Source organism: Osmia bicornis, chromosome 16, assembly GCF_907164935.1.
Source record: "Osmia bicornis bicornis chromosome 16, iOsmBic2.1, whole genome shotgun sequence".
Lineage (NCBI taxonomy): Eukaryota > Metazoa > Arthropoda > Insecta > Hymenoptera > Megachilidae > Osmia > Osmia bicornis.
This window is the reverse complement of record NC_060231.1, coordinates 7,316,115-7,329,712: the sequence shown is the minus strand read 5'-3', so window position 1 is coordinate 7,329,712 and position 13,598 is coordinate 7,316,115. Positions and strand designations below refer to the sequence as shown.

The window sequence follows — 13,598 nt, the reverse complement described above, 5'->3', positions numbered from 1 at the left end:
TTACTGTTGCGTACCGCATACGTTCGCTAGCAGTATGACGTTCCAAGGTGCGCAGATATCGCTATTAAAAAGCTTTTTCGCGTATCTAAACGTAGTTTCTCCCCTGGCTTATCGTAAGTACCGTGCAAGTACAACCACGAGCCCGTACAGTTTCTATCGCGTCGTGTTTCATCGTGTAAATTCACGCCGTGTCGTTTTGTTTTAACGTGTTAAACGTTTATAGCTGTAATGAAAGAACGAATCATACCTAAAAGAGGTTTTCATAATATGAATCAAATATACAAATTTTAATATTGAGAAAATGATACTTTCTATAATTAAAATAGTAGAAAAATATTATTTATATCAAGAAATGTATTCCAAAAACATCCAGGTTATATATTACCTTCTTCTATTTAAAAAAAAAAGTCGTAGAATCTGTCTTATATTTGTTTACTTACGGGAATACGTTTTGAATTGCGCGCGGGATCGCGTGGACGAATCAAATCGAACCTCCTACGAGGTAGGACGAAGTCGCCCGAACACGGTCGAATAGTTCCGAATAATAGCGTCAGTACGAAAAAGGAAAGTGATATGGACGGGAAGTAGTGCGAATGTTTCAGTTGCTAGTAAACGAATTAGGGTGTTTAAATAAAAAAATATCTGTATTAACGAAAGTAACGCTTATATTTGGGAGATAAATTGTGCGCGTTATGGGCGGGTCCTTCGCTAATGCAAAGGTAAACAGTAGTGCGTGCCGGTGGCGACGATACGGTTTGTGTACGGTGGAGCGTGTAGCATTTGCGAAGCGAGAAGAACAACACAAATCACAGATAAGCCTTGTAGTGTTGTGTGGACACCTCTCCTAGTCACTTCAGTTCCGAATTCTTCGTGAATCGTTGACGAAGGCGATCGGTCTGGCGATACTGGAAGATTTATAAGGTATTTGTTCGCGAATAATTCATTTTCGCGTTACGGTTGGTAGGCTTGAAACTTGTATTGAGAATCATGTCACGAGGTTTCAATTGCGTTTCGATTTTTGCAAATTACAGTGTCTTCTTTATTTGTAATGGTGTTAACTTAGGTATGCTAAAAGACCTTTGTAGATAAATGTTTACATATTTCATTTGGTTAAATGATTATACACATACAGAATACTTAAACGGAAATTACTGTACCGGGTAAGTGAGAAAAATTCGAAATGTATGTGGGTGTTTGCAACGCGTGCTATTCCGCATATTAATTAATTAATCTGTGTAGTTCGTGTTTAGAATTTATTAGCTTGTTTTTAAGCATAGCTCATACGATTTATTTTATGTGCTTCGCATAGTGTTTGAACGTCTAGCGTGTATGAAAATTATTTATGCGTTTGGAGTAAGGTTAGGAATTCCAAAGTAAATTGTCACGTGCAGGCTGTATTCGCGTTACAAAAGAAATTTCTATAAACAAATATTTTCTGTAAATATTAAATTTCTCTTTATTAACATTCTATTTTATTGCTCTGTTTCAGGTAAGGTGATATTGGCAAACCTTGTTTCGATTCACTCTCCACTGATTCTCTACCTTACCATTAACCGGTAAGTTATTTTATTGCTAATTTCCAATATCTGTTTCGCTGTTTAATCTCGAGCTATCTTATTATGCAATCACTGATAAAAGTTGGAAGAGCAATTTAATAAATTAAGTACTAATTGTTTCACTTTTAATACCAAATCATGCTTTTGGTGTTGATTACTGGTTTAACCCTTGAACAGCGGAGCCCCGGTCAATCGTAACCCAAACTTACAAAACATTTAATTGATATATTAATTATACTTAATTAATACTGGAAGAACCTTTTTTAAAGTAACGGTACAATATTTAGAAAATTAAATTAAAATTATGGCTCTCTCCATGGTCCGCTGTCCAAGGGTTAAACGAGACAAATTATACAATGGAAAATCATCAAATAGATGATTGTCAAAGATAAATTAATTTACTTCCTCCTGCAATATTCGATCAATAAATAACAAATTCGAATATTTGACAAAAGACTGATGAGGAGGAAATTGCGATAAATCGTTCAAAAAATAAACAATTTCCCGATAAACTGGAATTTCGCGATATTCAACGTTACAGTTCCATTATTTTCTAATTATCTCCAATGTCCTTTTACATTGCGTCCGTTTAATGACGGATTAAATGAATAGAACGACGTACAGCACATAATCGACTCTCGTTGATGTCATTAGTGAGTGTCTATTGATTATGCCGTTCGGTGCAACGTTACTTTGTCGTAATTACATTAATCCCATCATCGATCAGTCATTTAATTACCGCGCCGTTTTAATTGGCGTATTCGCTCATTACACTTCCTTGCTCGATGCTGCGCTTGTGTGTACCCAGTATCCATTGAGTTCTTTTTCAACGATCGCGTACCACTTTAATGTGCTGCATTGATTAATTAAAACCATTTTAATAGTTTTCATCGATGGATCATCTCCATCGTTCGTGTTTCTTGCCATGGTGTACCGCTTCTAGGATCAGTTCATTTATTTACATGAAATATTGGCTTTTTATATTTATCTATTTAGAGGGAATTATATATTTAAACATTTTGTCAATTTTTCAAGTCACTGTATTTGAAAAGGGTCGTCGAGTCGTTTTGATCAACGATACTTTTAGCCGAATCGTGGGTGTTGATCAAGTTTGTAAAGTGGTAGTTCGCGAACTGTTTCCTAGAAGATTCTAATAGCGGTCAGAACTACTGGAGGGCTTGCTAATCGTAGGATAATTGCATTCAGTAACCCCGACCCAGACAGTAATCTGATTCTCTTGGCCAAGCTTGTCGAGTTAACCGTATCCTTCGTTGAAGCTTGTGTTGGCTGTAGAACTCTCGAAATTACGCGGGCTCGAACGCCTTCCTTTGCCGCGAAAAGCTAGCAACGAAGCTCTCGTTCCCGGGAAACTTTTCTAAGCTTAAAACGATTAAAGAACGCGTAACTGTTTTCAACTTGCATTGAAACAAGCTGTTGTCCGGTTAATTCCAGCGCAGTTGCAGTCAAGTGCATTCCACTTTATTTTTAATGCACCAAACTTATGGATCTATCGTCTTATCGAGTGTCTTTAAAATTGTTATCAACCGTATCTGAACCTAGACTAATTACCAGTGCTAGCCTCGATGGCGACCTGCCTCTCGTTCGACGCGATCGTTTTTCTTTAACGACGACCTAGACTAACGGGTCGGCACGGGCAGACATGTGCCCCCTTATCCCCGAAGAAAGGATCCTTCGAAACGGCGTAACGAGCCTCTAATTAATTGACTGATCGATCGATCCAGCCGGATGGAATTGCGTAATTAATTGATTAATTAATTAAGCCTGTATCAGCGTCGTTCCTATAACGGAGGAACGTCGATTATATGTCCCTCGGTCGATTGTTATGGCTGATTAATTAATTGCTATCCTCGTTGCCTCTGAATTACGTTACTTCCACTGTTCTCGAAGATTTGTCGATCGAGTGATCGGCGGTCGACAGAATGACTGATACTTTAATTCCATATCAATCGACGATTAAGGCGTTCGGTTCGCGCGGGTACCCGGAAATTCTCAATCGTCTTGTCTTCGCGTTGAAATTAACACAGAAACCGGTTGAATTCTTTTCAATTAAGAAAGCAACGAACACGATCCGGAATGAGAGCTATTCTTCCGCTGGCAATTACTCGGGTAGACACAGAAAATCCAGAAGCCAGCGAAGAGATAGTCGCACGGCTTCACCTGCTACGTTTGTCGCCACAGTTTTTACCCCCTTCTGTCAGCCAGCGACGTCGAAAGCGGTTGCTGCTACAACGCAGCCCACTCGCATTCGGTTCCCGTCTCTTACATGCCAGTCGTTTTTATCGTGCTTAACAGTATCTTCCGTGCAGAGTAGGGCGTCCTCGGATCACCTAAGGTAAAACGCACATGCCCTCGTCCGAGTTTTCTGTTATCCAGCACAACCTGCTGCACGTCCCCCTCCTCCTTGCACGAAGTAGCACGCGCCAGTCCCAATTTGGTTAAAAGCATTCGAACCGCCTTGTCAGCCGATCGACGATAACTTTCGAGAACGTTAAGTCCCATTTCGTTTCTGCAACGAGTATATAGAAATTCTTAGGTTTATCCTCTTCCAAAATTTCCTAGGTATAGAACTCCCTTTTAACGATTTCTGAAACATCCTATATATTACGTTAGGGGAAAAACGTAATCGTTGATTCATCTGGTAGAGGAAGTGGTCGGTTGTCGGTACTGTAGACAAGGTGGCACCGGTGTGTCCTTACGCGTCGAGGTCCCTCCAGGCAGACAATGAACCTACTCTTCATTCTGTCGATCCACGTGCCCACTTGAACAGGTAAATACACTGGGCCCATTATCCTCTTCCTAGCCTTGCCGTGATTCCAATTCCTCCGACTTATCGACGCAAGGAAATGATTGGCGAGAGGGGAACGGAGGTGACGGAAGGTGGAGGGAGGCCGCATAAAGGGAAGAACGATGATCCGTTTTCAATAGATATTATGCGATCGCTTCTTCTTTCGTTCTCTCCGGGTCTCTGTCGTCGATATTCCTCGTCGACAATGCCGACAATGACTCGGCTGGTGGAACGTCGCCTTCTTTCGATCGTCGAAAAGGGTCCTTTCGAGGGAAAGCGGCCGCTGCAATCGGGTCGTTGACCTATAGTCACCGATGGAACGACGTTTCTGCTCCATCATTCGCGTTCGCTCTTTGATCGTGGCAGTTTGCGCGGAACGCAGTGATCGGTATTGTCTGATGGAAGATTTTATGATAGACGATCCTTTGCACGTTTGCGAGATTCCTTGGAGAGATAGCTTTTCAGACGCTTGCCACGAATTGTGTCGTTGATGATTTGTATACAGATTTTTAATTATTATAGCGATAGGTCATTGTTAATCCTTTCATTTCAAACAGAAGAGAAAAATTAGGTTGATACGTCATTTTTGAATGAAATCTATAGCTGCACTAATATCAGCGAGTTCATCGAGCGTGGAGAAAAAGCGATCGGTTCAATGGAGCGATGCTTAAGATTTAACGAGCACTCGTACGAAAGGCTTGCTTACCGATTCGCTCGCTTTCATTTCACCCACGCCACGTCATTGTAATTGAATCGCTACATTATCGATATTCTCGTGGAACTTTTAATCCGGTAAATTGATGCTTCGCTCGTCACGGTAACAAACGGGACTCGCGTTATTATCCATTCGTGCAATTGGAACGACGAAACTTAAAAGCTTCCATTAAACAATCCTGTGTTGCTGTGTTTGCTGTTAATCTCGACCCATTTTTCATCAATGAATTGATGTATCGGAAAAGACGTCTTAGTACTTATCATTACTCGAAACTCATTACCCTTTATTACTTATTATTCATTGTTCGTTATTCAGTATTCGTTAATTAGTATTCAACACTTGTTACTTACTGAATAATTATAATTCAGTTGAATAAAATAATTTCATAGTGGTTGAGCAAGGAAAACGAACTTCTTCAGAAATCATTGACCATAGATGAAGAACAGTGGCGCTAGTTAGACTTGTATTTCTATTCTCAATAAGGGGTGCATGACATTCGAAACGTGGGAGGCTAGCACGTGTCCACTGCATCATTAGTGCAGTTGCAAGCTGTTCGCATGCACATAGAGGCTTCCTCGTAATGACGCCTGCTATTTTATACATACAAGCACCATTATCTACGTCCATAGCTGTGTGACGTTTGCAACCAGTCAGAAACCTAACAGAAGACTCTTCTTTCTCTTCACTTTTCTTTTTATCCTGCCTACCCTACCGTGTCGTGTCACTAACTGATTATGGATTAGGAAAATGAAATCACTATAATGCCAATTTTTTATTGTTTCATTTATTAGAGCGAGGAATAATATTCAGGAATATTAACATTTGAAGAATATTTCGTTTAAAAGGTACAATCTTCTTAGCCGCAATTTTCAGTAAACTTCTCAGTCCCAGCTTAAAAATTCAGAGAAAAGACGCAGAGCTTCGCAGTTTTAAAATGAGAAAAAGATCAGACGCAAGAATTTCCGTTCCCCGGTGAAATCTGTTGTTCTCTTCGAATTCCGTTCGAATATTGGAATCGAAATGATTCCTTGGCCTTCTTTATTTCCCTTCAATCTAAACAGATGCAGTGCACATGCTACGTTCGCGTTGCATATATTCTGTTTTTGTGAGAACTAGTCGAGTTAATAAGATTTCGATAGAAAATAATTATTTTATCACCAGATGAGAATAGAAACTTGGACAAATCAGTTATCATTAGATTCTTTATTAATACATAGTTTCATACATTTCTATCCGAACGGTGGTAACGAGCGTGGGTGTTAAATCAGTAGTTAAAACAACAGCTTGTAATTGTACGCGTTTTCATCCACGATGTACCGTTAATGTAAGTGGACAGCCACGTTTACCCTAGAAACGTTTGCGAATGCAATTGATACTTCCACGGTACTCGGTAATTTCTCAAACGATCCGACCGTCGAAAAATCCACAATTGAATTATTATCATTATTTGTGGAATAGTCGGCTTAGCCCAAACCAACCTGATCACACCGTTACTCCTTTCAATGAAGTATTCCGCCTTAGGAATGTAAATAGGCCGCGTGAACTCTTTACACGTCTGTCAGTGATTAAACAATTATAATCCGTTAGTCGACGAAAGATATTATCCTTTCACGATCGTCGCTGGTTCCGTTTATAGGCTACTAATTTATCTATCAACGAACATCTGAAACTGAATTTATTTTCTTTCGTTATTTAAGGCTCTCTTTCATTACGAGACCCTGAAAATTAATTCTGACCCGAGCCATCACTGAAGAAAATACTGCAACACGTGCATTGGTTACTCTCTAAACTCTTAACAACGCGTTTAGAATAGCAAAACGTAAGAGCGCATCCGTAATGGCGATTACGATCGGTCGGTTTATTTATTATGCGCAACAGTAACAATGTAAACTAATTAAAGGCATTATGCATACGCAACACGTACGTATTATCCGAGTGTACATGAATAAGCTGCGACCGATAAGGTGAACTCGCTTATCAGCTGCTCGCTTATCGAAGACGATACATTTTCTAGATTCACTATCACTATTGAACGCAAAAGCGCTTAGTGTTTAGAGAGGTTAACGAGGTCCATCTAAATGATTCCGAGCTGAAATTAAAATTTCGAGGATATAGAATATTAATTAAGAGAGGGTGAAAACGTAGGGATGGCTTTGAACAATAATTGGGTGAATAACTCTTCAATTATAATTATTATAATTTTAATCAATTATAGGGGTAATCTCTTTGCTAATTAGTCGAATTATGAGTAGAAACCCTAAAAGCCCTCAAATTAAAACTTGTATTTTTGAATTTCTCTCCTTAAATACTATTAGAAATGGGGCACTTATTCTTTCCTACTTAAAAAAATTATACATCATTTGTGTGTCGCATTTTATATTTTCGTTATTCCCTCTAATTATAAAAATGGCTCTTTTGTGCCAGGGTAATTGCACAATTACTTAAAATTCATCGTACTAATTTTTGCCCGAGTGGAAGAGATTAAATCAGCTTCTGAAATTGTTCAATTCGCCGGTAATAACGGCGCGCGGCACGGAACAGCGCGAAACGGCGACGTTAAATGGAAACGATAATCATTTAGGTATCTGATAGGCCGGTATACCAGGAACACGAGGGTGAAAGAGATGCGGAACGATGTCGAAAAGCGATGAGAATTCTCGATAGGCCCAGTGACGAGACCGACAGCCGCGTTTCAGGCCACTGTCAACGGAAGAGACGTTCGTGAAAACGACAGAGATAAAGGCCTGGGTGATTACGTTGACGGTGGCAATCGGAAGCGCGATACCGCGATAGCGTAAAAGGGATGGAAATATGAAACGATGAGGAAGACAACAACGAGGAGGCGGAGAGAAGGATCGAAGTCGCTATCGTCATGGTCGTCGTTGCCGCGAGGTATACGAATAGTTAGGTGTCGAGTTCGCCTGGATTCTATGGCCTTCCTGGAATGGAATGCTTTGCATAATGTGACTCCACAGACGGCATTGTGAGAAAGCAAACTCTCCAATTCCTGCTGGCTTGGACGCGATCCAGCCTCCTGCCAGAGAGAGGCCGTGTAACCGCGCTTTCCGTCATCCGACTAGTCGATTAACACTCGCCGAAATAGTTACATAAACTGGCTCTTCTTAGACCCATATCGTATCTAATTATAGGAAAATTTGATCAAACTTTGATGAAATTTGATTATTATTTCGATGTATCAATGTTTCTTGGAGTTTAGTAAGGTAGGATAGAGGATGTCTTGTCATTTTGTCGAGCGGTGTAGGTCAGTGTACCGGTTTAGTGAGATACACATCTACAGGGAGCAACCGCGTGTACACCTCTTCTGTGGCGTCGTCGGTGGTGTCTGGGCATTCGTTGTCGCTGTTACTGCACTCGCGACATGCTTGTTCATTACGCCGTACCGATGCGTATACCGAGGCTGGTGTACACGGCCAGGTATAACGGAAATGGGAACGTCGAGTGGCGATAGGCGGGAGGCGAGAGTGTCTGTGCTCTGTCAGCCGTCAATGGGGATTCTCTAATTAGCTTTGCGTGCTCGTTACTTTATCCGCGGAATCGGCGCGCACGCGCTGCTGATTAACAGCCAGCCAACCTACCAGGTATCTTCCTTCGTTTGATACGTCGACAGATATTCAATTATTTTCTTGGCTTTCTAACGAAATAACGAACCTAAGACGTTTCATTATCATCTTTTGTTCGGCGTTCAAAACAGCTGCAAATAAAAATTGCAACCTTTTTTCGTATCTATTCATTATACATTCTTTAAAGTGGAGATTATCAGATCTCGTAATTCATATTCGTTATTACATTGTTATGATGCAGTATTTCCTTTCTACGTCTTTTCCTGTGTTAATTTAAAATTTGATATTCCTTTTTAAAGTTTTATGAAATAAATAATATTCATGTAAGCGTGCATACATTGTAGGTTTGTCGGAACTGTTTTAATTAATGAAAGGGAACAGTCTGAGTTTTTCGTATTTTAATAATTCTATAAAATTAAAAATGTTGGATTTAAATGGAACATGTAGGTTCTGGCAGACATTTTTTGTTAAAAATCATTAAAGAATTAAAGAATTTTAAGGGAGATAATTAATTACGATATGCAGTATTAAAATTGTGTTGAAATATTTTTGTATATGCTTTTAATTCAGGCTCTGTCAGTTTGTTTGATCTCTGAATTTATAAAATTCAATTTCGTGTTTGCAGTTTTCGATTTTAATTATAGTTAACGGGGCCGTGTCTTCATTATATTCGCAAAACTCGTGGAATTAATTAAAAATTTAATTTAGAGGTTTGAATTCTTATATTCAATAAATTCGTTTTGAAATTCTGGTTAGCTTTATTTCCTTTCATAGAAATTTGTCCATTGAATCTGAAATGAATATTTAATGAAATAACATAGAATGATGATGTTTCGATCAAATCATACCAAATGAAATTACATTATTTTTATTCCCCTTGAACAACGAAGCAATTAAATAGACATTTTGATATATCTGAACAGCAGAATAGCATGGAAACATTGAACGTTCGAGGAAGATTCATTAATACAACAGATTGAACGTGTAATCGTGTAATCTGATAAGTTGGATCTGAGCGTCCTCTCATGCTGGTGAAACGTCGAGGAAGGTTGCACGCGATCTGGCAATTACAGAACTAGTTTAACTTTGTCACGTCGAATTGTTAAGTAATCCTTTATCCACGTACTCGTTACGAACTACGTCTGGATTTTCCAGCAGATGTCGTCCCTTGTAGAGCCGATATTAACTTAGTTTTCGGAACTTTGTCCTCGCCTCCATCGTTCTGGAACTGACGCTTGGGACCGAAGGTCAAGTTTCTTCTCACAATATACCTTGTTATCAAAACTACGTAATTGCTTCTTTTGCTTCAGGGCACACCAACTGTTTGTTACTAGTCTGCACAACAAATTTAGTTGGAATCCTTCGAACGAAGATGGAATTACAGAATTTTTACGAAACTTTTGTTCGTTTCCTTTAATTAGGATTAATATTTGATCAATATTATCAGATTATTATTTGATAATATGAAATTACACTTGTGTTAGTCAGTTTGGAACTTTACTTTACTCTAGAGACCTCAAAATGATAAGAAACTTTAACAGCAATTTTCCTGAAAAATAAAGAGAGTATTTTTATAGATAATATAGTAAATTTAATGTATATATTAGTAATGTTAACCATTTTTATTTCAAACTGTAACTAAAGTTTGTATGGCTTGTATCATAAACGTATCTCGTGCAGGGCTTTACAATTCAGGGTCCCGCGTCGCCATTTTGCTTCTTTCCTAACATCTTTAAATTTTAAATTATAGGTAAAAGTTCACTTAACATATCCCTGTAAAAGTACCTTTCGTATCTTTTATACTTTTCGAGAAAACTGCTCTTGAAGTTACCTCTTATGTACTCTGCAGTTTCCAGCAGTTCCTTCAAAGTTTAGTGAACATGAATATATATTATTTATTAATTTTCTTAATACAAAATGGGTAACTATTAATTACGACAAACAATAGATGCAATTTTATTCATCGTTGGCAAAAAATACAGCCAGTACACATGTTATTTCAAAGCATAAAGCGCGCGTCTGACCAATTATTGACTTGTACTACTGAAATCTGAAATATACTTAGGGTACGCTTTCACAGGACGGTAAATTGTAATGACACGAAATGTTATATCTTTTGCCATCATGAGAATCACTAATTACATTGTCATTGACATTGTATTTCATGTCACGAGTTTAATATCTTGATTGTCACAGTAGAAAAACCCATATGTAGTCAGACATCGTGCTTCAGTTCTATTATTCAATATTCTTAGTGCAATTTTAATATTATTTAAAATATTTCTGTCACGTGGGAACGTACCCTAACGTACCAAACTTTCCATAATTTCAATATTTTGCTGGAAAAGGTAATAAGCGTTTAAAATGAGGGCTGGCCATAATGAAGTGACAGAGAAGCGTAGACGACAAAATCGCCTCTAATGAAATTTACAGCGACCTTCCTTCTGATTCCTTTTGTCTCGAAAGTAACACCGGGGATCTTCTACAATGCACTTATCACTAGAATACGATTTGAAGTTCTCTGACGTCGCTGATAGAATAATGGCGACGTGGTCATAAGAGGATGAAACTCGTGGTCCATGACGCACACTCGGCTCCTTTCGTTGTCAATTGCCTTGTAAGCTGAGCTTGGTCATATTCAGGGGATAAAAAGAGACCTTCTCATAATTCCCTTTTGCTTAGTACTCTGCTGACCTGATCAATAACCATTGTGCTCTATTCTCGGCACGGTATGAGACCCGAAAGATAATCCAATGTTTTCTCTTTACTTTTCCACGTTTTTCTAATTATTGACAAACGTCCACGCGGACCATGGAGAGAGCCCGTGTTTTAATTTAATTTTCTGTATAAAGCTTTGGTTGATAATAATCATCGATAATAATTTTTGGTGTAGAATAAATTTCGCTTTAAGTACGTTTTTCATAATGAAATTTTGAACAAAAGATTCCACTTACGAGCATAATGCAATGCATCGTAAATTTTGAAATAAAACAGACAAATCTGTACATCCCAGCTACATTGCAGCCGTGTTTAATTAATTTAAATAAAACAACTACAGACGAACGAATTACCCTCTCTCTTTAAAATTTCATTACGTGTTAATTATCGCAGACAAGTGGCGCGCAAATACTGCCTACGGTATCGAATTTAAAATCAGCAACACAGAGAACCATTGCAATGAAACACACGATTCAGAATGCAACAGTGCCTGTTATTCAACAACCCTGGGAAATATTTAGTTTACAAAAGAATTTTTTTTTTATTTTGTGAAACATTTAATGTAAAAATTGCAAGTTAAGCTTTTATTGTAGTCTGTTGCCAATGTATTGCATAAAATAGTATACTATGAAATTTTTGCAATTTTTACATAAATTTGATTCTGCATCATAATGCAAATTTTCAGTATTTTAATTTTCAATATCATTTCTATTGTTTAACTTGCAAGTTTTAAAATTATTTATATAAATTTATATAAATAATGATTAGAGGCTCTTTGAAATGAGAAATAATTTTATTTCTATTTTTTGTTTGTACACATTTTTGAATTTTGTATTTTTTGATATTATTAATTACTTATAATTAGACTTCTAAATGGTATTATATTAAGCCTTAGTTTCCAAAAATTTGTCATTTGTTCAGTAGACGTGTTCATTCAGTAGATTCATCCACACTCTCATTTCTACCTTTCGGATTTCAGAAATTAGCAAATTTTACAGGGTATTCAGAAATTTCTACGTTTACCCTTCCAATTATAAACATTGCTACCCATGTTAGCTTGGTAACACAGTGTGTTCGTAAGCGCTAAGTGACATTCTCGTCAGATGAATCTCGATTCTCGGAAATTCATTTTGCAAGCGACGGTATTAGGCAAATTACCGTCGGTGCAAAACGAAATCTGCCCTTGTGCCACATGGTTCGTCATTTCCACGAATAGAATTTCAATTGCAACCATCTTCTTCCATCATATTTGCATTTCCTGTTGCAGAAATTAATTCTGCAGAATTGTGAGGTTTATGTAAATATTTTTTAAAACAATTAATGTTTCGTGGAGAAATATTTAAGTTTTTTAAATGAACCTCTATCCATCGTCGAATCGTGACAGATTTCCCAAAAATTTCCAAACAATTTTTCTATCCAATGTGGATCAGAAGTAATCGATCGATCGGCGGGTGCAACGCGGCAGCTATCGCCATGAATTGATCGCTAATGCGGCCGACGAATAAATTCGCCGATCTGACGAGCGGTAAACGTCAATTTCCGTGCGTTAGCCAGCACCACAGGCCACTAGCTAGGAATGTTTAAAATAATGGAAGCTGCATTAGTAACGCATCGATTTCCAGGCGATCTGCAATACGCGACAAATGATCCTAGCTGATGACAACGACTGTACAGAATGTTCCCTCGTAACGGTATTGATTTTAGATCGTCAGGTGAATCGGTTGCTGTTCTGCAGGAAATTATTCAATATCTATTGCGTAACTTACACAGGCCGGCTTAATAATATCGCGTGTCAGCGCTTTGTGAAATAATATTTAATCCCTTAATATTATGTGTATGCTGAAACGTGACAGTTACGTGATAACAAATTACATTTAGATTTAATATTGAAATATTGAAATGGTGCGAAACTATATCATAGCTTTTTTTTTTAAACTGAAGGATTATAGAAGAATATTTTCATCGATAACTTGACAAGAAAAATATTTATTTCTCGCATATTTATATTATTTTTAAAATCAAAATATTTGACTGGGAAAACACAGATATTCTTCTACGATCCCTGTGTTCTCGTTTTCTTCTACCTTTTTAATTATTCTCGTTGTTGCACGGTGCAACCAATTACATTTTACCGCGTGTATCTCGCGCAGGGGGAGTTCGAAAAGGACGAATACACAGCTACCTAAATATTTGATATTGATTTTGCTGGAGGCAACCGGAGA

At 38.0% G+C, this 13,598-nt stretch overlaps 1 protein-coding gene across 5 annotated transcripts in view; it reads left to right on the top strand.

Moving 5' to 3' along the window:
• Nucleotides 1-13,598, top strand: part of LOC114872277 (CCR4-NOT transcription complex subunit 6-like) — a 233,498-nt gene that overhangs the window by 121,283 nt on the left and 98,617 nt on the right. The window contains exon 1 of one of the 5 annotated variants that reach the window (XM_029179334.2): nt 611-921. The exons of the other annotated variants lie outside the window; for them this stretch is intronic. The gene's annotated coding sequence lies outside the window, so the exon portion shown is untranslated. Of the gene's footprint in view, nt 1-610; nt 922-13,598 lie in introns of those variants that run through there. 5 annotated transcript variants of the gene reach the window in all.